Source organism: Cupressus sempervirens, chromosome 4 (genome assembly GCF_028749045.1).
Source record: "Cupressus sempervirens isolate cs-2001-9-10 chromosome 4, ASM2874904v1, whole genome shotgun sequence".
NCBI lineage: Eukaryota > Viridiplantae > Streptophyta > Pinopsida > Cupressales > Cupressaceae > Cupressus > Cupressus sempervirens.
Window position 1 is genome coordinate 332,327,045 of NC_143121.1, and position 23,554 is coordinate 332,350,598.

The following is a 23,554-nucleotide window of genomic DNA, read 5'->3' on the forward strand; positions in this document are numbered from 1 at the left end:
CTTATTTTGGGGAAAGAATGGTTATAATTATGATCTATGTTTGGCTAAGTTTGGTAAAATTTGGGCATGATGTTTGATGTATTCATGATCCCAATTATAATAAAATATAACCTTTTTTAAGGGTTCATGAATGAGAGAAGGAATGAGAGGAGTGGAAAAGGAATATTATTGAGTATGGATCCTTTTTGGAGTCATGTGATTTCATAAACGTGCACACTTTAGTTTTTGTTTCATAATGTTTTCCAATGCTACTAAAATTAGAAGTTTTATTAGAATGATTGATGGTTTTCCTCTAATTTTTAGGTAGATTCTCAATGGATAAAATTTCAAGATAGACTAGAGGATGATAAGGGATGCTCAAGACTATATAAAGTTGACCACTTGGAGATTTTTTAGGTGACATTAAATTCTATGTTCTTCACTTTTCCAACCATTTTATTTTGTTATTTTGGTCATTAATGCTTTCTTTTTCTATGGAAGGAGTATATACATGATTTGGAGAAGCAAGAATAAGAAGGACAAAAGATTCAAAAGGCATCCAAAATTAGAGTAGTGCTCCATTAGTTTTTATTGTTTTACTTTTGTGCATTTGAATGACTTGAATATTATTTGAATTGTAGGAAAAATTGTGTTTGAAAGAACAAAAAAATTAGGATGAATTTCAAAGATTAATGGAGGATCATAAGGACAATGACATTTTTACATTGAAGACACACTAGCACGATTATTGTGCCACTGTATTAAATGTCCAATTTTTATTTTTTTGAATATTAAATTTTTTTTTGAATACATGTACAAAATTTAAATATTTTTAATAATCATTACTAAAAATTGAGTTTTATTTAAGTCTTTTATGAGATTATGTGCTATGTAAGAACTTTATCTATCTCTTTAAGTTCAAGGACCATCTAACTTATCTAGTTGTAGCTTCAAACACATCCAGTTCAATGCCAAAGGATTTGTATGAAGATGTTGTAGAAGAGGTGGAAAATCAGTTATCAAGGTTAGAAATTGCTAAATAATTTTATTGCAGAGGTTAACTACACTTTTACTATCAGGTTGAATCATTTTGAATCAATGCAATGCATGTTTCTTTCATTTGGTGAAATCTGACTTTGAATCTGATGTATGTTTGACAATATCATGAGAAAAAAGCAAACATGAAAGATGCCTTGAGGATAGGGAAGGTGTGTTTTTCCTCATTGGGATTTTCCATGGAATGTAAATTAAATTTTAATCAATTTTATTTGATTATCGTAGTTCACAATAACATTAGCATGAACTCTTGACAAGTTCAAAGCCACCATTGGTGAAGTATATAATTTGACTAGTGCATCTAAAAAAAAATCTTAAGGTTTGTATTAGTTTTGTATGTAGAATTTTGGTCTTAGCGTAGAACTCTTTACAAAAGAGTATGTGACATTTAATTTTAATATGAACAATGTCAATTAGGTGTTATGGTGTGTCATATTTTATTTAAGATTTTAATTATAGTAGTTCTATTATGTTAAAACTATTTTTTGCTGGCAATAATTACCATTGTAAATCCACAACATCCTTCTCTCATTTGTAGATTGTGGATATTTTCTAGGCTAAAGTCAATGAATTACCAAACTTGAGATTAATGCAAGTTGTTTGAGTATATATATAACTTTTTGGTCTGATTGGCATCTTGTGTTTTTCTTACAGCTTGTGTTTGAAGAAGTGCTTGTATGGACAAGGGAAGAAGAAAAAAATGAAGTTCAAAAAGAAGTAAAGGATGGTAGTTGATTTCATGGATTTACTTTATTCTTCGAAGGTTTTGATTTTTAATTTGAAAAAAAAAATACTTTAACAAATATATTCTAATTTATTATACTTTTTGTACATCTAAGGTACATTTTTGTATTGTCTTATACATAAAAAATCTATGTGACTAAATTTTTATTTACTTCTATGATGATTGATTATAGAATTTTTTTCATTTCAAGAAATTGATGCTTCCTCAAAAGGGGATGAATGTATACCTTTTCTTGAATATTTCCAAGAGTACATGTAGACAAGCAACTATTTAAGCAATAATCTAGTGCAAGTGATGAAAGCTAGTTTTTATGTGTATCCACTATAATTAGTTATAAATAAATTTGGACGTGAATATTCAGGGAAATTAGTGATGAAAGCTTTCATTGGGAGATATTTGATGAGTACATTGCACACCTTCAAGAAAAGGTCAAGGAAAAGAAACATAAATGGGACGAAGAAAAAGTATCTAACAATAAACAACCTTATACTTTTCTTTCTTTGTTTATTATTTCATGTTATATGTATAAATTTGTCAAGATCTTAGTGATTAAATGCTTCAAATGATGTAGGTCAGCCAGATTAGAATATTCTTATTTTTGCAATAAATTAAATATTGGTCCCATTATCTTAATTTTGCATTTCCCATAAGTCACAAGGTTTGATTTCAAATGTGTTTTGCGAACAATTTATATGAAGTGGATGATGCTACAAATAGGGGATCTCATCCCCAAATTTCATGTGTCCGAACCTGAAAGCCAACATGTGTGCAAACTTTTGTTTCCTATAAGTTTGTAGGATTATTGGTTAGTTCTCAAAATGATATAAAATATTGACAACAAAGGGAAAAACTGAGTCAAAGAAGTTGTGAATGAGATTTTTTAGTTTTGCCCTTAAAAATTCAAAATTTGGGATATCAAAAATGTCTTCTTTCATATTTTTTCTACTTGTTATGTCTGCACTTGGAACTTAGCTTTTACTCTCTTCAGATTTTTGACTCATGGTTTTGGAATGATCTTATTTATATAAATAGTGTATAGCTAATGGGAAGTTTAGTTATATTTTACTATTTAACTATACAAGGATTATTCCCATGGCATATATTCTCCAAAGAATATATATATGGCCTTTGAATAATCTATATACACCAAAAGAATATTTATTTCATGTGCAAAAATTAATTATGGTAGACATTATGCTCATTATCTTCATTTTATTTAATAGGAAACCCTTATCTTCTATAGACTTTATTCATTACTTAATTTATTTTATTGCAAATAATTTCTTCCTATTATACTTTATACCAATATTTATGATATGCATTTATTTCCACTTATGGATCATTAAGTTACTTCCTCAACCCTTGACTTATTTTAATCTCTATATTTTATTATCCCCTAAATAGAATATTTTATAATTGTTAAGTTTGCAACCTTAACTTTAATTCCCCTCATTTATTCACTTATATCCTTTACATATTATCATCTCTCTTTATAGTTTTTTTTCCACCGTATGTTGTTGCTCTTACATTAGTTCATTACGTTTCCCTATTTACTTTCTTTATCTCTATTTTTCTCCCTAGTATCTCCTTCTTATGTCTTTGTAGCCTCTTACTCTTCTTGAGCTTATTGGCCATCACATATCCTTGTCCTTCTATTATTATTTACTTACCCCTTACCACTCATTTTGATACCTAATTTTCTCATATGATATTGTAATGCCCCTCCAAGGGATCCAAAAGAACTAACCTAAACTTTTACTAAGTTTTCCAAACTTTTTTTTTAAAGGAATAACATGTACAATAGTCATAAAGTAGTGGAAGCAATAACACCCAATCATACATAAGCAAAAATAATGAATTACATTTCTTAAGGATCCCAAGATGTTGAATCACATTTAAATTTAAATAATACCAAGTCTATTAAATAACACAACCATATGAAAGTATAATTACAAGTCCAAGTCCAATTAAATAATATACATTTGTTCTGAATGCCACTTGGCAATAAAATTTTGAATGCACAATCATCCACTGTACATGTTATAGGTTATGAGAGGCTAAAAGAATATAAATTTATAAAAATAGATTACATCATCCCTTTTGAATCCATGAAACAAAGTACAATAAAATAAGTAAAATCATCCACCAGAAAGATATATACAGCCACCAAAATAGGCAAAGATTGAATGAAGGAAATGTAGAAAAAGGAGCTCCAACCATGACATCTACAGATGGATCTCAATGGTAAAAGTAAAAAGCACTACCACCCAACCTCATGGTAATCCAAAAAGGTCCACTCCCACCAAATTGAGGAGATAGTCTTAAGTCCCAAATAGGATAACAAACCCAAAAGAATCAAAAGTAATATCTAGGTCAAGGGAAACCCTAAAAGTAATCTAACTTAAATGTTCCAAGATAATACAACATCTAGACCCAGAGGAAAATAAAGTCATGTAGGAAATCTATACTACTAGTGGGCAAGTTTCATTGCATGAATCAACTCTAGGGTTACTCGGCTAGTTTTTAGTCCTCTGGCCCCCTAGTGACTCTATGTAGCACTAGTATCCTTTCATATTGACAAGGAATACTAATGATGCATGGTTGCAATCAAGTGTCCTCTCTACTCCCATCCTAGTCTGTACTACCACTCAAGGCATGGTCGAGAAAACACAAGATTCTTATTAGGTTCATTTTACTCTCATTTAGCATAGTGTTTTCACTTATTAACTACTTACAATGGGTTTCCTTGGTGGCCACTTTTGGCCCTAACCTCCATTGCAAGCCATTTCCTAACTTAACATACACATTACCTACTCTAGGCGCATAAAAGTATAAATCAAAGAATCACAATTTTCACCTCAACCTAATACAAGTGATAGGAAAGTATCAAAAGATAATCCACAATAATATCTCAAATCTCTATAAGCAACTAGGAAGCATCCCAAAAATAACTAATCAATAACTCAAAGGTTAAGTCAAACAGTTCATGACATTCATTTTAGTTTCACACAAGAACACCGAAAAGCAATAATATACAATAAATCCAATCTCATCATAGAGCATACCAAACACATTATCATGGTTGAGTTTAAAAGATCAAGATTAGATCATCATCATGACATGACAAACATAAAACTCCCAAGCCTCTAACAGCATCCTAAGACTGGTCAACACTCTAGTCAACCCAAACCCAAAACATAGGACAACATACAAATAATAGTGTAGTTTCATAGTTTGGCTTGATTTTTAAAATACCTAGTTTGAGTTAATATAGTAAGGTTTGATTTTTCATTTAATGTATTTTTTCGAGTACGAGATTACATTTTAACCCTTACAATTTAACCCATTCTCATATTTGAAAAAAATACATAATTACCCTAATCTTATGAGATTACAAAGATTATAATTAAATATCATAAGATGGCTTAAAAATAATAATAATCATCTATTAAATTATTGAAATAATAATTAAAGATTATAAAATAAAATACTTCGAATTCCATTAATAATCAAATTATTAAATAATAATAACAATATATATAATTAACCATTATTAATTGACATTTATCATTAATTCAAATTAATTTCAATAATAATTTAAATTGCTAAATTAATCATTAAAATCTATTAATAAATTTATTTAATAATTAATATTTATTAATCATTAATTAATTTAATAAATAATATTAAATCTATTAACATAATTATTAATAATTAATATTTAAAATTAAACACAATTAAATTTAATAATAATTTTTTTAAATTAAATTTTTCTTTTTTTTTTAAACACGTATATATAAACTGTTTAAGTCCTGCATGGTTAGCCATTAAAGGCTCACTATTGCCATGGCAACGCCACTACTCTAGTAGTAGCAACATATTATCATAAAGGCAGTACCTGCTGCTATGGTACTAGTCATAGTTGTTGTGCAACCTTTCCATGAGAGCCAAGTGTAGGTGGGGGTTTGGTGGCCCCACCCACCTTTTTAATTTTATTTAATTTTTTAAAATTTGATTTTAATACAATTTGTTTATTAATCGATTTCCTAGCCCAAATTTAAATATTATTTATATATATATATATATATATATATATATATATATATATATATATATATATATATATATGAGAGGTTCGATCAATACTCTGATAGAGAAAATATGACCAACCAGCCAAATTTTCAATCTAAATGTTTGATTTCATTTCAAACCCTCCTTGATTAAAATTCTAATTTCTTTAAACTACAAAATGAGGATTTCTAATTGCTTTTTCAATCCTGATATACACATAGAATTCGATACGAATATCAATAGATTCAGATTGAAAGATTGAAAGATTCATACAAATGAAATTTGAGAAAAAGATTCCATAAACACCACGTAGACAAGAATATTGAATTACATAATTCCTTAAGTGATCAAAACACAAGACCCTACCTGAGTCTGATGCTAACATGCAACCACCTAAAGATTTTGAGAGAATTCTCTTTTCTCTCAAAGCATTCTCTTTGAAAATTCCCTTCTCCAAAAAATCTCCAATCCCTGTGAAAAGAACTCTCAATCACTAATATGGAGTTCTTTCCTAAAATCGAGGCATTTATTATGTGATCATGGGAGGGAACTTGTTCATCACAATCCTTTAACTCTTTATTACCTTTTTCAAAACTTCATGCATACTTTATGCAATTTTAAATATATTTAATAAATTAATTCCTCTTTTAGTTTTATTTTAATTTTTGAAGTGTAATTTGAAAAAATGTTTATTAACTTAAGTAACAATAATATTTAGCATTTATTTAGAAATGATCTCCTAAATACATTAGTATTAAATTAAATAAATATTATTACACTCTCAAACTAGACTATAATTTTCTCTTTACATTTAATTCTTTTTATTTAATTAATTTACCAATTAATTAAATATAATTTTATATTGAAGTTATCATAATAATTTTCCATTAAATTAAATCATTAATTAATCTTCTAGTTTGACTTAATTAATAGAAAAATCTCAAAATGCTTACAAGATGAAATATGGAAACTCATCATAAAATACCACATACAATATCAAACTCAAGGGTTATAATCATGAATTTACGTCTTATGATGAATTCATAAGAGTAATCATCTCAAGTACTTGTTCTATTTTTTTCTAGGACAATTGGTTTAAAGGTTAGGATTTGGACTCAAGAATTTATCTCCCCTCTCTTACCATTGAGATGTTGCAATAAAGTACGCTCATCCTTGCAATTTAGGGAAGTCAATACCCAGTACCTGCAATCTTCATAAAATCTATGCATGTACAAACACCTATATTCTAAGGTAAATAGGAAATGGTAGGAAGTGGTCAATCATGTAGATCTCAACTAGTAGATGACTAGGACTAGTGGTTAGCCACATCAGAAACATCATACATAAAGAAAATATGCATGCACACCATACACATGCAATATGAGGTCAGTATCTATAAGAAAGAATGTATAATAATCCATCTAACTAACATCACCAAATAACTAAAATCATTGTAATAGTCATCATCAAGGTATAATCATGCATACATGAAGTAACTTGTACCGAGTAGTCTCATCATAAAATCAACTGAATATGAAACAACATCTGATAATCTGAAAGATAATGCTACTAATCATCAAGCATAAACATAAACTAGCCTAAAAGAGCTAGGCAATAATAATTGAATGTAAACTAGGGGAAGGCACTACAAATATGTTATTAAAATAGGCTTGCAAAGGATTTTCTTTTATAGTGAATTTAAATTAAGAAGGTAGCATTATATAAGATCTTATACTGAAAAAAGTCAATGAGTAATTCCTGCCAAACAATGTCATTGAATAAACCTTATTTTTCTAGTTGAATGTCATTATAAGAATTAAAAATATAAATTCCTATAATTTAACAAAAATTTCCCAATACATATATCAAGAAGAATAGAAAATTATGTGTAGCAGAGGTAATAAACATCACTAAAATTTGAAAACACTTAAACAACAATTTTTTGGATTTTTTTAGCTTGAGAATAATGTCTTCTAACTTTTAAGAGACAATCAATAAATATTCACTATCAAGAATTTCCATGATCTTCAATCCATCAATGACAACAAGTCCATGATTTTCAATCCATCTATGACAAGCCCATGAATACTAAGTGACTATTTTTTTCATGTTTTTTAACGTTCTCCAATAGAAAGCACAATAAGAAGAAAAGATGCCATTCAACTATCTATATAACCAATGGTACTAGAAAAATAGGAAAATTTTGGCAAGGTTTTTATGCAAATTCTTGGATTAATTCAGCATTTTTGAAGGGTTAAAGATAGAAGATAATAAACCACAAAATTAACTTTAAATAGTATATAGACCAATGTTTCTTCTTTAGGAATTTTATTATTTCAAAGATGATAGTAGAGCATTGCAAGGTAGATTTAAACCCAAATAAAATCTTTTTGATTTCATTCTTTATGACCATTCAAGAAAACTATGTTTCATTCAAGGTTAAGTAAATTGAAATTTATATCCTTATACTCATGAAAAATATCTAGAAAAAATAATTAAATAAGAGAACTTATTAAATTAGAAGTAACAAAAGTGGTTATTTAAACATGTAATTGCTTTCTCTTTTATTGCAAAATGTGTCATTCTTTCTCAAAAACATTTCATAGTTTGAGCATTTCTCTTCTCTAATTGTGTCTATGGTCCAATCAGCTTTTTGTTGAAACTAATAACCATAGTTTGCAGAGTCAAAGATTTTACTAAGAACTAGGACAATGTAGAAAGTTACACATTGTATGATCATTCTTGAAAGTTGTCTAGCTCAATGGAAGGGAATCTTCTTTACAATTAGATGGATGGTGTTTCAATTCCATCATGCCCTATTATTACCAAGTACACTATTAAATATTCTATTAAATATTTGATCTAATATACTACTAGATATGCTACTAAATATACCACTAAACAAGTAACTAAATGTACTAAATATGTGACCAAATATACAATTAAATATGCTACTAAATATAAGTACTAAATATGTGACTAAATAAACTATCAAATATTTAACTAAATATGTGACTAGCAACATGATTAAACATACTACTTAATCAACTACTAAATCAATTACTAATTATACAACTAAATCAATGATCAAAATTAGTGATCAAATAAATGACTTAAATTGCTTAGTAGTAAGTTTAGTAATATTATAAATGACTGAATATTAACTACTATTAGTCATGTGACTAAGTTTGGTCACATATATACAAATTTTAGTGGTTCTTTAGTCACATATTTTTGTTTTTGTACTAATGGTATCCACATAAATGAAATGCATGATCATATGGAAAACTTGAAAAAGTCTCATCTTGCCGATAAATTGAAGTAGTTCGGAACAACACTATGACGTATGTGATCATATTGGATAAATTTTCAAGAAAATTTATCTGACTTGTTCCATCAAATTGGAGCACCAATAATAATCTTCACATTGACTATAACTAATTTGTATTGGCTAGATTTACATGCATTGATCTCATGAACACAACTAACAAACCCTCTTGAGGCTCAATGATGAAGAATGTTAGAGTGAGGTTATCGTTGCACCAAAAGACCAATCTCTCAATGTTTGATACAAAAACTCAACTTATAGTACATAGGAGGAGGCTAAGCCCTTTTTGTGAATCCCAAGGGGAGTGCTAAACAAATTTCCAAGAATCTCCCCCAAGGGTCTGAGGATTCAAATTTGTGACCAAGCTCTGATACCACTTATTAGAGTGGGGTTTCCATTGCACCAAATACCAATCTATCAATGACCAATACAACCACTCAACTTATAGTACATAGGAGGTAGTTAAGCCCTTGTCACAAATCTTGAGGGTAGCACTAAACAGAAGAAGATAGAATATTATTGATTATCCTCATATAGTCACCCACTATATGCATTTAAGACACTCAATGTTTAGAAAAATGATGCAAGAAAAAGGTTTGAATGTTAACAATTTTGTGCATAGATATGAATGACAAAATATGGGATCACCACATCTGCATAGATTCTTATGGTTACATGGAGAGCCAAATATGGATACTATATATTGGTCTAATGAAGAACAAGTAAACATGGCTGAAAGATATTCTCATTCCATAATTCATGCATTGAATCCAATAGTAGATATTCATCAATGGTACATACATGTATTTTTATAATGTCTTTACTATATTTATCTTTATTCATGTCAATTTTAAATGTACTCATCAAGATATTAATGTAGTCATATCATATATTTCAAAATTTTGGGCAGCATCCATGTCTTAAAAATAGTACACAACTTGCTAGAATGGATATTGATCAAGATTATGATGAAATTTTGAACACCATTCAAAGTGTGTATGTGTAAAGAGGGTGCTTTCTTGAGGAAGAAAAAAGGGGGAAATGGTTTGTAGGTAAACCTACCAAGGTCTGATGATAACTCTAAGATTTCCTAATCTCACATTTGTAAAGATGAAAAAATGCTTATTACTTATAATTAAAGGGATTGAAATTACCCAAAAGTGATCTACTAGAAGATATGAAAGCTAAAAGAATAAGAAAAATTCATCATTTTCATGAGATTGACCTTTAACTAGATCTAAAGGAGAATAAAAGTAGAGTTATATTAGATCAGTGATTTGACAAGAGTCATTAGGTGAAGATGAAACCTAACTCAAGAGTCTAAATCCATTTCTAAGATTAGGGTACCAAAAAAGTGGGAATTAGTATAGATTTCCAATTATATACCTAAATATCCTATTTAATCATATATCTTACATGCATGTTGAAAAATAAATACATCTTAGTTATATATTCTTGGTCTTTAAGATAAGAGAGTGAAGTGAAAGTGATAAAAAAGGAAAAGGATGAAAAGTATCTATTCATATTGAGACAAAATTGTTAAGAATATAAGAAAGTATATTAATAGATACAGTTACGGGTTATTACAAAATGATATGCTGGTGCATTACAAAATATCCCAATTAGATGATTAGAAACCCATACTAACTACATATAAAAAAATGATAACATGACCACCTAGATGGAGATTTTACTCCTGTCAACAAAGCATGGAAAAGATGATAGCATGAACCATGAAGAAGAAATGTAAAAAAAAAAACCAAAATGCCTAGGAGAATAGAGGAATAAGAACTTAGGAAAGATTGAGCCTCTTTCAATAGACCATGACAAGGTGTTCCAGTTCTTTAATGTTGATAACCTAATATCCTAGAGCCAACTCAAAAGTAGTTTTCTCCTGGCATGTCTTGTTGAAGTTTGGGAAAGAAAATTATAATCTACTAAGGTTAGAGAAATCTACTCTTAGTTGTATGTAAGATTAAAAAATTCTTAGGTAGTCAAGGACCCAATCTTGGTTTTTAACATCCACTATTCCTCTCCATCCCAAAAGAAATTTGATGCTTGCCAATATTTTAGGTTACAATTCTCTATTGAACAAGTTAATGTCCTTGATGTGTGGAATTAAGTATCTAGGCACAATTGCATGAATAAAGCCACCATGGGGATGTGCCATGTAAAAATCAACATAGGTTATTTTCAAAATTTCATCAATGCTGAGAACTACATTTTCCAACCCTACCAAACCAAGTTGGAGAAAAAATATTGAACTATAAATGAATAATATCCCAATGGTCAATTTGGAATTTTTCTAGACATGCTATGAATGACCCTAGAATTGAACCATTGGTATAATAGGTAAATTTATAATCAAATACCATTTCTCCCAAGACTTTGTTGACAATAACTCTAGTCATATCACCAACCAGATTAAGAGTTTGATTCTAGTGTTCTCTAAAAGCCATCTTTCTAGCCTCACTAGCATGAAATAGATAAATGGTGGCTTCCATACTAAAAAAATCCTATATACAAATTAAAAAACTAAAGGAATCTTCCTAGATAGACAAACAAAGAGTTAGGAGAAAAGAGGAGTAGTGGCCAAACCTTAATAAGGTAGGAGGGAAACCTAGAACAATCTTGAAGGACCAAGATGTTGATAAGACAAAGAAATCATATTGAAGAACAATGAGCACTTGGTAAAGAAATAGATGTGAAAGTTAATAATTCCAAAACAAGAGTATACTAAGGAATGTTATTATGACATTTGAGATATCTGAGTTAAACCTGTGATGATATGCTCCAAAAAATGAGTCAATTATATATGCCAACACTCTAAAGGTTTATAACAAATTTTCATATATCCATTACAATTTTAAAATCACATCTACTAATCTTATAAAGTGATTAGGTTAAACAAAATCATGACCCATTACTCTATACAAGATGCCTAGTGTTGAGGAATGACTATAGATATTAGATTTAATACTCAAAGTCTGGGAAGTTTAGAAATATTAAGATAATATGGGAAAAGTGTTAGAAACCAAGTGATTAGTTTTAGGTTATTAATATTTGAGGATGCATCTAGGGAAAAACTTGGGTAAAGTGTAATAAACTTTGGTTGATCTGAGGATCCTTTAATATTATACCAATGCAATCTACCCCTTGATTTTCTAGTTGATTAGCTTCTTTATTTCCTTCTCTATATATATTTTGGATTCTTGTTTCTTCAAAACTATCTAATAAATTTAAAATTGGTTTTAGATTGGAATTGATCCTCCAATTTGTTGTCAAGTGTTTACTAAGTGCATTCAAGATAATCAAAGAATCTCCTTCAATTACTAATTTCTTGATATTTAGTTCTACACTTAAGTTTAGCCCTTCCTTTAGAGCTTCTAATTTCACCATGCTATTAGTTGGGATGCCTAATGCTTTTCTCATTTGACTAACCATTCCCTAGTATCTCGATTGATGATACATAATAACCTAAATGTTCCTTTGACTAACCATTCCCCAGTATCTCGATTGATGATACATCATAACCTAAACGTTCCTAGGTTATCCCTTGAAGCTCCATTGAAATTCAATTAATCTAGTTTTTATAGGGGGTTTCCATTTACATTTTTTTATTGATTGCAAGTTTTGTTTCCTATATATTAGTGGTGGATTTATGAGTTTGTTCCAATTTATTTTGGTCTCCATGCTTTCTTAAGGTTAATGTTTATGACTTCCATAATGCAGGCCTTTACTTTGTTAAGAAATGAGGGAAGTTCTAATGCCGAGTCTTTGAAGATTCTCCTATTCCTCTCCTTCCATATTTTCCACAAAGAAATAGATGGTGATATGTTCCATAAGTTTTTATAAAAAAAAAATTCTCTTGTCAGCCAACTTATTAGGTGATTAGATGGGTATTTAGGAAATGGGGTTTGCCAATTTAATTTTTCAATTAGCCATTCCCAACTTTTTTAGGAGAAGGAGCACTGGTAAAGAAGATGATCCATTATTTCTACAGAATTCTTATAGAAGATACATGTTGAAGGGCCTATTGGAAATATTATGGCAATCTAAGTTACTGAGAGGGAAGGGATGAATCAATAACATCTAAAACTTTTAACACTAAGTCCTTGATTAGCAATTAATTCTTTATGTGAATCCTAATTTAACTTCATGCATGAGAAACTAAAAATAATGAAAGCATACACAACACTTTGACACAAGATTTGGTGATCCAGAAACCTTCCAAATAGAATGTAAAACTGGGTGGGGATGATACCCACAAGCTTTAGTATTATAGTATAAAGTTGGCCTATTAAGGCTTAAAATGATCACTTATGATTATATTCCCTATTAGAAGCATTAAGGACTACTAGGTTCACCTTGCAAAAGTATTTTCAAACATACAATGAAGTATGCACTTAGTAAAGAGATTTACATAAAAGTGTTAGGTCTACCTTGTTAAAGGATTTGACTGATCCACCTATTAGGAAGAAATAGTAGCTGATCTCTAATCTATAACTTAGTTTGCTAAATGAGATTACTTTGACTGTACAAATTACCTATTTGTGATAGATGAATCTTTGTTGCTCCTTATACTATTGTAGCCTTTGTAATTCTCTCATCTGCTCTTCTCTGATGATTACATCACTTCTCTTAGATACATTTGGATGTGATACAATACATTACATATATATATATATATATATATATATATATATATATATCAATCTAATTACACAATTACAAAGTCAACCACAATACAAGTTTACAAAAATATCACAAAGTCAACCAAAGTGTAGAAACTCGGGCTCTAAAGACTGATTCAGTAAGGTTCTGATACTCAACATCTACTATCAATTCTCAACATCATCATGCACTTGATATACATAGAAGCTTTGTTCATACTGATCACTTCCAAGTAGTCTTGAACTTAGTCTACACTGGTGATCTGATGAATACTATGAAACTTGACATATAAACTAAGTATCTAGATTTACATTGCATGACTCAATAAACACCGTCACCTCAAGCTTGGTATAAACTAAGTCTCTTGGTTAACACTGAGAGGTTCAGTTAACACTAGACTTATATCACCTCAACTACAAACTCAATAAACACTACACAACTCAGTTTGCACTAGTAAACTTGGCATACACTAAAATGCTCAATTTAAACTGTTGATCTTCAACTCTGTAGTAACTGCTCAGTTCAAATTGAAATCTGTACATAGGACTTAGTAGAAATAGTAGGACTTAATAGCAACTGAAATGCTTGGTTAATACTATAATTGTACAATACATTCAGTATGAACTCGCAATCTGAATAAGTGTATGTCACTAATAACAAATATGACTAGAATGTCCACAATCTACCCTTTTGGCATTAGTGACAAAAACACTTATTAACTAGTCAAAGCTGAATTGTCCATTACCTCATATCTCCAACTCAATAGAGTATACTATTATTGATATTTTTCAAAATATTTTTGTTAAGGATACTTTTCTATACATGGTGGCGCTTCTCCATAGATAATATATAGTATACTATATACATTTGCTTCACATTCCTCTTACAATCTTCTCCTCCTATCCTTTTACATCCTCCTCCTCATGACTTATATAGTTTCTCCCCTTTATATCATCTTATATCATCTCCCCCTTTTTAACATTACTGCCAAAGATTTATACTGTATATATTTACATAGTAATGCCAAAATGAGACAAGAAGTCTAAATGTACATTTAGAATGAGTAATAAAGTCTTTTCCTAGTTCTCTTGCAAGACATTACTTGTGTGCAATGCCACCTACACTTTTGCTAATAGTTGAATCATATGTTCTATAATAGAGAAATTATAATCATGGATGAGAGTTTTTGAATATACAATATGCTTCTACAGTGCATCCATGTTAGGGACTATCATATTTTGAATATCTACCAAAGTAGATCTAATTCTAGTTTCTTCTTTGAGCAATTCTACCTATATATATATATATATATGTATGTATATCAAAAATTTGATCTTTTTGAAATGGGTAGAGCTTGAACTTGGGTCAAGCTACAATTTTTGAGTAGTCACCTTTAGATCTTCATCAATCATAGACAATTTGTCTTTTATTTCCTTTGTAAAACTTGAAATATCACATAATTTACCAAAAAGTAAAGTTGTGACATTAGTGCAAGAAGTTTCTAGAGAACTCAAAATAGTAGATAACTCTACTTGGTGAATGGAAATATTTTGAGCAATAGGTTCTAAGACTTTATTCTCAAACTTTTTCTCTACTTCTATAATAACTTATCTTTTCCATATAGATCTTCATTAAACTTTTGGACTGCTTCTACCACTTGATACAAAACTAGTTGAGAAGAATTAACCTCTACATCTATAGACTCTACCAAAATATTCTTGACATCCTCAATGGTTTTAAATTATTTATCTCTTTCCTCTCTTGGTCTCTACTTGATTAGGATTAAGTTTTGAAATATCACAATTAGGAATCACAATTTCCTCATCAAGATCTGCATACTCCTTTTCTTTACCTTTAGCAAAAAAATTTGTACTCGGTTGAGGCTTGCTATAAAATTTCCTTGCACTTATTGCTTGTGTACTTAGAATGGAAACAATAGTAGAAATAGTAGGGCTTGCTGAAAAAATTGTACTACACATATTGTAGAAATAGTACCTTTTGTAGCAAAAAATTATGTATCCAAAACTGTTGTATTCAAAACTATTGAAGAGGGAAGAGTTTGTAGCTTGGTAGATGAAGTACTAAAATAAAGTGGTGCAAAGATTGATTGGATGTTTGTGCTTGTAGTGCCAGTCATAACCAATCCTTATAAGGCTATCTCTATGCTTGATTTTGTCACTATTTTTCTTGGAGAATGAGGAAGTGAGGCAATGACTGCTACAACAATCTTGACTAGGTTAGTTTCCACAACTTCTTGTACTTCTTTCTTAGTATCCTCTTGGTTCTATTCCTCTTCATCATCATCATTATCAAAATGTGTTACTTCCTTAGAATTTTTCTCTTCATCCTTTTCTTGATCATCATCATCATCTTTGTCACTTATGCTCACTAGAAAATCACTCAATTTATGAAGAAGATATACATTCTTCCATGTATTAGTTGCATTCTTCACAACATGCTCCATTTTTTTTAATAGAATAAGACAAGTATTGAATCTTAAACTTAATTTTTCTTCATTTTTAATTAGAGATTCTTTTACTTCCTTGTTAATTTGGTTTGGCATAAGTGTCCTTAGGGTCTACTCATGAATGTCCTTTGTAGTTTGCATTGCATGTTCCCATCTTGGCTTGATTTTATCCATTAATGCATTGGGAATCTGTTGAGTGAGCTAGTCAGGTGAGTATTTCTATTTTCCCATATTAGATATTAGAATATCTTCAATCTTATTTTGCTCATTAGTTGTTCTACTTTCATATTTTAATGCTTTGAAATTTTTTTTCCCAGAACTTGATTCCAATTCCTTCATCCTCTCTTCAAAAGTGGGTGGAGACCTCCTGAAAATTATGTCTTCCCCTTCTTTTTCTACTTTCTTCCTAGAGGATCTCCTTGTGAACACTATAGTAGATATTTTCACAGGCTTAGTAATGATTACCTTGCCCTTTTTCTTTAGTGGCTTCTCTTCCTTTGATTCTTCATCTTCTACTTCTTCATCTTCACCTTTTCCCTTGGTTAACAATAGAGTAGAACTTGTTTTCAACTTGCCAATCCTCTTCATGCCTTTGTTAACTACCTAAGGGAGCTTGATTTCCAATTCTACTTGGACCTTAGCCTCATAATATGTACCAAAGTATGCAGCCTTGGGATACAATAGTTAATCAATTAGTGCCTCAATTATATCTTTTGTTTCATCAATATTGACCTCATAACATACAAGTTTCAACCATGCAATTCTAGGCCTAACTGCCTGAATGTATACCTTATCATTATCCACCATAAAACATATATCATCCTCATAGTCCTCAACTAATTTCTTATGGATTAAATATGTATTGTTCATTTTCTCCTTGAATGCATCAAAATAATTATCAATTATACTAGTATAATTTTCTCCCATTTCAACAATATATTCATTGATTTGATAGAGTACTAGCACATCTTTCCTCTAAATAATAGTACCTTTTGATGGAAAGATTTTTTAAACGTACAAGAATAAACATGTCAATAGAGATTCAAAATTGCATGGATTTTTCTTTGATGTTTTTATGCTCTTCATGTTCTTGTTGAATTGATTTAGTAGTAGCTTGTCATGGCCAAGAGAAAGGTTGTTCTTGGCTATCTTGTATGCCAGGTCAACTGCTTTACAAGATACACTGTTTAACCTACTCAAACTATACATCTTGTGTGTAATGACATGGAAATCAAGCTTAAACTCCATGTTAGTGACACTACTAATTTTGATTCCCCTACCATCCCACTTGGCTAGGGTTTTCTTCTCTAGTTCGACCCAACCTAGAGTTTTTGTCATTTTCTCTTTAGCCAAAATAGGGAGGCCAGTGATCCTATGGATCATCTTCTTGGTAATCAATATCGATTACTCTAACCATAACTATCTATTGTGCATATGGCTAAGCATAAACCTAATCCATTTAACTTGGAAATCATGGGGCATGTGAGGAATATGGGTTAAACCTTTGGCTTCAAGATGTTGGTGCTCAGGTTTCAAAATGTTGTGAACACATAGCTCCTTCAAACATTCATCCATTTAAAGTGTACCAATATCTTGATTAACACATTTAAAATAAGAAGATATATCATTGATTAGTAGTACCTTAGGAGGGATTTGTGACTAAGCTCGACTTGGACCTAGGTTTTCAGCTATGGTGGGAGTGAGCTTGAAGTCTAGTGATTTCCATTCTACACCACAAACCAACATATATGATCCTCATTTTGCCTTACTATTGGTAATGACCATCTTCACTTGGTAGGGTTTGAGAAAATTTAAAAACTTTTGGTTACAATTTTCCATTGAAGCATTTGAATGCCCTTGAAGATTGCTCTGCACAATTTTTCTCTCAAAAGTTCACTGAAAAAATGATTTTGATTCCTTTCCATTTAGAAATTTTTTCCATAAATGTCTGGTGTGAATGTTAGATCAAGTTGATAGACTGTCATCCACTTCACTTGCATTGATTACTTGGTAGATTCTTCCATCATTCAGTAGCCATATAATATTTATTTACTCCCAACCTCACTCAGTTGAGTTTGTGACCCAACCTCACTTGGTAAGGAAGGTAACTTGGTAGTAACTGGCATTTCTTACTCAATGATCCCTTTGTATCTTGAATACTAATATGGATATGTTGTCTTGTCAACTGGATCTTATTTAGATGTCTCCTATGGTAGCCTAGTTCCAATTCTCCTTTGAGAAATCAAGTTGAAATAGAGGAGTCAATTGGTTCTTGAGTGACTTGATCATCATTGCTTAGAATTGCATTCTCGATAGACTTTGGAACCCATTATTGTCTCATTTATTTTTTCTGATGTTATCAACTTTTTTCTTCTTTTCATCTTCTATTCTTCTAGTGTTCATACTATTCTTGGCAAGATGACCAAGTTCTATACAAATGAAACATCTTTTGGTAGTATCTCTTTTCCACATGTGATGCTTTACACAATTCATTCCAATGTGCCCAAATTCTCCACAGTAATGACATCTGCACCAAGTGTTATAGTCCAAACCAAATATAGCTTGAACACAATTTCATCTATTGGATTCAATATCTTGGTTTTGCATTTTGATGACTTGTGTGCATTCTTCTTACATTTGTGACATTTACCTTCAAATTTTGGTTTCTCATTGCATTCATTTTCTCTATGACCATGATGATTAAAATTGTAGCACTTTCCATTGAATTTTTCTTTCCCATTGCTCCAACATTTTTTTGAAGTATAATCTATCTTACCACAATGACTGCAAGTATATTTTTGGTTACTTTGAGCTCCTTACTTGGATGATTCTCCTTCTTTTGTATATATAATTACTACTTTTCCTTTTTTTTGAAGTAACTTTGTTCATTCAACTGATTCATGTCTTCTTGGGATTTCAAAATTCTTTCATCAGCTCTCCTTTCAACATTTATATCATTCCACAATCTTTCATTCTCTGATCTTAGGTTCATTATTTCTTCATTTGTATTGGTGAGCTGATAAATGAAGTCTACTTGCTGAATGAATAGGTGTTGGATTTCATTGTTCATTCCTTCTACCTCTTCTCTTATCTTGTATTTCTCTTCCATGACTTCACACAATCTCACTTACTAAATTTCTTTCTCTTTTCTTAGTTTTCTTACTTCTTGTTGGAGAGTATTATTATTTTCCAATAGTTCTTTGATTTCTTCATCATCTTTATCTGAATTGCTTGAATGGATTTATTTAATTCTTTCTTCAATGTAGAGTGAATCATTCATCTAGATTGCAAGATCTTTTCTTCTTTTTAGGGATTAGGAGAGTTGCTCTTTTTCTTTCCTAAGTTGTCCAATGGCCAATTCCAAATCTAGCTTTTCATTATCAATAGCTTGGTCAAGTTTGAGCCTTTGATATTTTCTCAAGATGTTAAACATTCCACTAATAACCACAAAGCTCTAATGTCAATTGTTGGTAATATTATGACAAGCTAAGTTACTAAGAGGGGAGGGGTGAATCAGTAATTTATAAAACTTTTAACACTAAGTCCCTTATTAGAAATTAATTCTTTATGTTAATCCTAATTTAACTTCATGCATGAGAAAATAAAAATAATGAAAGCATACACAACACTTTGACACAAGATTTGGTGATGCAGAAAACTTTCAAATAGAAAGTAAAATTGGGGTGGGGATGATACCCACAAGCTTTAGAACTATTGTATAAAGTTGGCTTGTTAAGGCTTATAATGATCACTTCTGATGATCTACCCTATTAGGAGTATGAAGAACTGCTAGTTCCAGTTTGCAAAAGGATTTTCAAACATACAATGAAGTATGCACTCAGTAAAGAGATTTACATAACACTGTTAGGTCTACCTAGTTAAAGAATTTGACTGATCCACCTATTAGGATGAAATAGTAGCCAATCTCTTATCTACAACTTTGTTTGTTGAATGAGATTATTTTGAGTGTAGAAATCACCTTATCGTGATAGATGAATCTTTGTTGCTCCTTATACTATTGTAGCCTTTGTAATTTTCTCTTCTACTCTTCTCTAATGATTACATTACTTCTCTTCGATACATTTGGATGTGATATAATACATTACATATATATCAATCCAATTACACAATTACTTAGTCAAACATAATACAAGTTTACACAAATATCACAAAGCTGGCCAAAGTGTAGAAACTTGAGCTCTAAAGACTAACTCAATGATGTTCTAATACTTGGCATCCACTGTCAATGCTTGGCATCATCATGCACTCAGTAGACATAGAAGCTTGTTCCTTATTAATCACTTATAAGTATTCTTGAACTTAGTCTACATTGATGACTAGGAAAATGTTGTGAAACTCAGCATATAAACTAAGTCTCTTGATTTACACAGCATGACTCGGTAAACACTGTCACCTCGAGCTCGATATAAACTAAGTCTCTTGTTTAACACTGAGAAGCTTGGTTAACACTAGACTTATATCACCTCAACTGTAAACTTGGTAAACACTGCACAAATTGGTTGCATTGGTAAATTCAGCATACATTGAAATGCTTAGTTTATACTTTTGATCTTCAACACTATAGTAACTACCCGGTTCAAACTATAATCTATCCATAGAACTTGGTAGAAACTATAGGACTCGGTAGCAATTGAAATGCTTGGTTAATACTATTAACTATACAATATGCTTGGTATGAACTCACAATCTAAATAACTGTATGTCACTAATAAAAAATATGACTAGAATGTCAACATGGCATTCATATCCCAATTTAGTGAATCTATCTATTATTAAAATTCTCTATTGTATTGCTTCCCATAAAAATATTTCATGCTTTAGGTAGGCATGCTAGGTCATACCATCAGTTAAGGGTTATACTAGTTTCTTCCCTATTCTATGAGCTAGTTAGTAAATTGCATCCTTTCCTTAAACTATATTTCCTGGTATTTGATAGACCCCAGATTAGCTTATCATGTCTATTCTTATAACTTAGATGTCTATTGCATAAGAAAAAATTTAATTCCTCTTTGTCTTGCATAGTGAGATTAATGTTGTCCAAAGATTTCCATTCTTAATTATCCTCACCATTCCCTTCTATCTTGTTTCTATAGTTGATAACTTGTGTCCCCCATAATTGTGTTAAGGTATTCTTGAGTTTTCTAGAAAATTTATAGCTATTAGAAGATGGTAGACCATCCCCAGAGTCTTCCTAGAGTAATGCTTTGTTTCCTTTCTCTACATTGTAGGCTAAATTGTTGCTAATAATGGGGCAAAATTTTATCATAAAATTCCATTTGTGTGATCCCTTAGGTGGGTTCCATGTCCTTAAAAATGATAACGAATCTATTTTAGTTTGATATTTATGATAGAGTGTATTTTCCCATTTACTCTCTTTTAATTGGTACATTCTCCAAATTAAATTTTCTCCTAATGCTTCATTTTTCCAGCTTAGGTTTTTGATTCCTAAGTCTCCTATCCTCTTGGGTTTATAAATAGTTTCTCATTTAATTTGATGTAGTTTCTTTTTATCATCGATACCTTCCCAAAAGAATTTTTTGATCTTTATTTCTTATTTTTTGATACTTTTGGGAAATGATAGAGACGATAATTCATAAGTTAGAATGGTTGAAAGGAAAACTTAAATTTTTGTGCTTCTACCTACCTTGGTTAGCCATTTTCCTTTCAAATTATTAATCTAATTATCAACTCTTTCTAGAATGGGTTACAATAATTTATAGTTATTTACTTTCTTTTCTAAATGAATCCCTAAATTCTTGCATGGAAATGATCCTTTCCTAGATTCCATAATATTGCAGATCTCATGTTCCACCATGGGTTTACTATTGATAAAGAAAATCTTAGATTAGTAAGCATTTACCTTTTTCTCAGATGTTTCCATAAACCTTTGTATAAGTGATTTGAAGTTAAATGCCTCTTTAGTTGAGCTTTTCTTAGGTAAGATAGTATCATCTACAAATTGTTAATGGGTAATCTTCACAATGTTATTAGATATCATTATTCCTATTATTTTCTCTTCTATCTATGATTTTTTAATAGTTCTTCCTATTAGAAATATAATAGGAGTAACTGAGAGGGGAGTGGTTAATCAGTTACCACTAAAAAAAATCCTAGATCCCTTAGAAGTCAACACAACTTAAACATAAACTATGCTGAATTGTATATTAATGTAGCTCACCAAACATATAGGCACTCAGTCAATACTAGCAGATGTTGTAACTCGACAAATATTGAAAATCAATTGTTACTTGGCAACAACTTATCTTTAAGATGTTACTTGTGTTTAACCTTAATTAAACTTAGTTGCATACACATGAAAGTAAATAACACGAATATAAGTGACACCAAGATTTAATGTGGAAACCCAATTTGGGAAAAATCATCAATTGCAACTAGTTACTGATTTTCACTCTTCTAAAGTGAGCCCCATAATGAGGCAACTCTGTTGACATTGTCAGAGGATTTATTCACCCTATTAGGAGTGGCCTTGTTAGAGGTCTTTAGACACTTCAATCTAGAAATATACCTTGTTAGATGATCTACAATGGTTAGAAACTAATGATGAAATGACCTTATTTTTTATTCTACTAAATTTTTTACTATAGATCTCAATTCTAGCTTCAATACTTGATCCTTCTTGATCCAATGTATCTTTGTAGCTCCACAAGGATATTCTTCTTATGCTTCAAATTTGCTTCTTCTAAGCATTCTTCTTCTTCACACTCATTCTCATTCAATCCCACAACTTGACCTTACATATATATCTTATACAATATCAAGTTGGCTTGAATACAACTTACAATAATTAATAATCATCTTCTTAGTTGGCCAAAACAATTAAACAAATTTATTTAACTCAATAATCGATAGCAAGAAAATCCTTTGTCGGTTGACTTTGTTCAGTAGACACTAGCCAAAATAGATTTTCCTTCATGAACCAAGTAAGTACAATTAATACTAGTTTTCATGCCAACTCTCTTTGTCTTGTGAGTGAACCCAATAGACACTATCATCTATGAATTACCTTTGGTAATCGAGTAAGCTCAGTTAACACTCGTTACCTTCCAACTTTCCATTGTCTACTAAGTGAACTTGGTAGACACTATTATCTAAACTTGGCAAACACTCTAATGCTTAGAAGCCATACAAAATTGTATTCATCACCCTAGTGGCTGCAAGAGACACTGACTAGTGAATGTATAACTTTTTGTGT

The 23,554-nt window shown here is 30.5% G+C and overlaps 1 pseudogene; it reads left to right on the forward strand.

Moving 5' to 3' along the window:
* The window catches only part of LOC149561381 (pre-mRNA-processing protein 40A-like), a 53,348-nt pseudogene that overhangs the window by 5,082 nt on the left and 24,712 nt on the right, over window positions 1-23,554 (forward strand).